The 3,919-nt window shown below is 35.1% G+C and overlaps 1 non-coding gene across 1 annotated transcript; it reads right to left on the minus strand.

Moving 5' to 3' along the window:
• Positions 1–3,013: 3,013 nt before the first annotated feature.
• LOC145777805 (U6 spliceosomal RNA) lies at positions 3,014–3,115 on the minus strand. Its single transcript, XR_014290378.1, has one exon. It is a non-coding gene; the product is annotated as a U6 spliceosomal RNA (small nuclear RNA).
• Between the last annotated feature and the right edge of the window lie 804 nt (positions 3,116–3,919).

Here is a 3,919-nt window from a genome sequence, read left to right on the forward strand (position 1 = left end):
AGACATTACGAGTATATATAATGACGGAAAAGGAAGTTTTGGCCAAACTAAGAAGCTGAGCTGTCTTTAGCATGAATTTGGAATAATTGTAAGAGACCTATGAAAGCATAAGGTGTTAAAGCTTTGATTACTGCTGTTAAATGTAAACGGTCTTACATTCTATTTGAACATTACAGTCATAATAAACTAAATGATGTTTTTTCAAGTTAGATTTTATAAATGCTTTGTTCATTACAACAGACAATTTACCAGTTTACATTGTTTGGCAACAAAATATATTTCTAGGAAAAATTCTCAAACAAATAGAAGCAAGCAGTATTTCAATAACAGTATAATTAATAATAGTATAAGATGATAATATATTAATAAACTTGAACGTTATAGTCAAGGTGAAACCAAAACACAAATCTACAAACTTTTCTTTAATCTCAATAAGGAGAAAATATAAAACCTCAGTTGCACACTTTCATTAAGCTTGCAAGTTTTTCATTTTATAGTGGTTAGATTTAATCTGTATTTGTTCTCGTGAAAAAGGTGAAAATTGAATGTGGTTTTACCATTCAAAAACGTAAACCTGATAGGTTTACGTTATATATATATGTAAAACATTATGAACTCATATTTTTGCTTCACTGAATTGTTCTTAGCCTCATTTCGTTGCTATGCAATAAACGAAAATAAGAAACAATACGAAATAATATATTTTAGATCAGTGGAAATCAACAGCAATATAGGCTTTAGTCGATATTTTTGTTTCTGAAAAGTCAAGAATGAAGTTGATGTTGCTGCTTTTTCTTGTTTGTTCAATTTCTTTTTCTTCGGCTTTTTTTTGCGGAGAGGTTCGAAGAAGTTCTATTTTGGGAATTTTCTGGTAAATAAACAAAAATAATAATACGTAACTATTTTAGTAATTAATATGATTAGATTATATTTTGTCAGATAAACAATTATGATATCAAAAAGGTATTAAACTTTCCAATTTTAAATTGAGTTCAAATGCTGCAAATCAATGCTAGAAATGGAGTTTAAGGAATTATTTTAGACAATTTTTTCCTTGGCTTGGATATTTCGCGAACATTTTCACAAATAATTAATTTTTAGCGAGCGCATCATAAACAAAATTTTAACTCTCAAATATAATCATGTAAAAATATATCCCTCATGTTTGGTTAAGTATAAAAAATTCTTTACATTTATATGCTTTAAAAAGGAAAGCCATTGTTCTCAAGTTCTACATCATGTCACTGGTATCTTAATGCAGGGCTGGGAAACTTATTCACTGTTGCGGAATGCGGATGTGTGAACGATGAAACAATATCTCCGCGCATCTAAAGTTTTAAATGCAATATAGAAAACATGACAAAAATTATCTTATTTAAATTAGGGCGACATAACAGTCTATTTTTTATGTTGCTTTATATATAGGCTATGTTATTTTTAGATGAGACATGGCCACCTGGAGATGCGGCCTGATTTGTCACATTTTGCAGATTTTGATTACAGCTACTGCCAGTGCTTGACTGACATTTTTTGAGATGTTTTCACTTTTTGCGGTTTCCTAATGACATAAAACTTTTTTGTTGCCTTGGGGAAGCACTAGCAAATGAGAAAAAGTAAGTTGAAAAACGCAAAATCAGACTGTTATTGAAAATTAACAGTCTGACTAAAATCTTCGAAATCAAATTTTCTTTGTTTTTCAACATGTGAGAATGTTAAAACCTATTGTGTCATCTGGGGAAAAGAATAAAGAAAGCGTAAAAATCTAATTTTTAGAAAAATTTATTTAAACGTTCGCCCAAAGTTAGAAAAACCTGGAAATTTCTGCAAAATGTGACAAATCAGGCCGTATCTTTAGGTGGCCATGGATGAGATAACACAAAGTTGTATAAGTTTGTGTGGTTTTGCAAATTTTAGAATAGAGTTAACAGTCTAGCGTTGGTCTACTTTTTATCTACCCAAAGATAGCATTTCTGCAGGATAAATGAAAAAAATCTGGTAATACTTTTATTTACCTCATCTACTGAGAGCAGGTAGTTTGGCATCTTACACATAGGTGTAGGAGAAGTGTATTTTTAGGGGGTGCGAAAGAAATTCTGCCCAAATATGATAAATTGTGCCCGAAAAAAATTTGCGATGAAATATGCTCCACTGCAAAACATGTCACAATTTTTTTGCACGTAGGTACAATTAATCTTGACTGCTGACTCTAATAAACATCAAAACATACTGATTTCATGTCTCAGTTTATCATTGAAACCCAGGAACAAATTCAATTACAACAAAATTAAACCTGTGATTTCTTTTTTACAGCTTCAATCCTGGATCTATTAAAGTTACATTTATCTTGCTGTGGTGCAGTAGCCTACATCTTCAAAAACGTGCAACTTACTCCAATATTGCTACTATTATATGCATGTGAAACACTAAATCTGCAGAAAGATAGTCTATATTTGAGATATGCATAAATCATATAGAACAGGGGTCACCAAATGGCGGCCCGCGGGCCGCATGCGACCCGCCACGCTGTATCGCTGCGGCCCGCGGAAGGTATCAGCGTACAAGTATAACCAAAAATACTTTTCTTGAGAGAGTTAAAGAGCACGAAGGCAAAAAATAATTTCCTGGAAGCATATTTTCGCATTGCATACGATTCCACCGACCGACCAATCAGATTATAGTTCAAGGTGGGGGTTGCTTAAAGTTATTCCAATGCGATGTCCAGCCACACTGTCCCAGTGGTTGATTAAAACGTATGTTTTCGAATTTTGAAATTGTCTGTGAGCATAGGGTTGCTTATTTTAAGTTTGCAAATGTCATGTAAACACTAGTGCGAGTTTCACCTTTATTGTGTTTCACGAGCAGTGTTCTCTTTATGCAAGTTTTTGTTGGCAAAATGGGTGGTGTGCCAACTCAATTTATAATAAATTGGCAATATATTACAAATAAATTTAGAGACTTTTTCTGATTGTATTATGAAAATATTTAGCTTAGTACTGCAAAATGTTTTTTTTAAAGAAATATGGAACGCTTCACGATTTTGCGTGTCATCCTTGCGCAGGAGCCATGCTAATCTGTATCGTTCCAATTATACTATATGTACTGCCGAAGCAAGTACTGCAAAATGTTGTTAATCAAGAAATTCTTGCCACGCTGATGAGCACCGCAAGTGACAGTTGTCTACAATAAAAGAAAGACGGTTTTATAGATTCTCACAAAAAGGACTAAAAACCAACTCATTGCTTTTTTAGAGGGAAGACTGTTCATAAATTACGATTTTTTGGTGATTTCCACAAGCGTTTGTTTTATTGTACCTGGTGTGATGATGTCTAGTTTAGCGTTGGTGGTGCCTTCAACATTTAGTTGCAGAATGGTCACTCCTTGACCTACAACAGCTGGTGCTGTTCGCCCTGACAAGGGCGCTGTGCTTGGTCTGGGGGTGCCATTCTGATGATTGTTCTTCCGCATAACTTTATAGCCACACTTGTAGCAAGTTTAGTTTCCCAAAGTCGGTACTTGCGGGGGCGGCCACGTGGAGGTACTTGCTTTCGTCGGCAGAGAGTGCTGGTTGTGAGTGTGGTGAAATGCAGACGGCAGCACACATTATCAAGGATTGCCGGCTATACAGACCTCCTCATGGTATGGAAGGCCTATAGTTTCCATCGATGACGACACCAGGCAGTGGTTAACCAACGGATGCCCTGACATATAGCGACAACACGAGAGAAGATGTTACCTGGTTTCTTTTTCGCTGTTATTGGAGCCTATTTTTCGCTGATATGTTTGCAGGTCACTATTGTTGCCTGTATTGCGATGTGTCAAACATATGTGATGACAACGACCTCAAAAACATCACAAACAATGCTCTTACCTGGCTCCGACACTGGCGTGACAAGCTATGAATGAATGAATGTCAAACATT

This window comes from Aplidium turbinatum, chromosome 9 (assembly GCF_918807975.1).
Source record: "Aplidium turbinatum chromosome 9, kaAplTurb1.1, whole genome shotgun sequence".
In the NCBI taxonomy this organism is placed as follows: domain Eukaryota; kingdom Metazoa; phylum Chordata; class Ascidiacea; order Aplousobranchia; family Polyclinidae; genus Aplidium; species Aplidium turbinatum.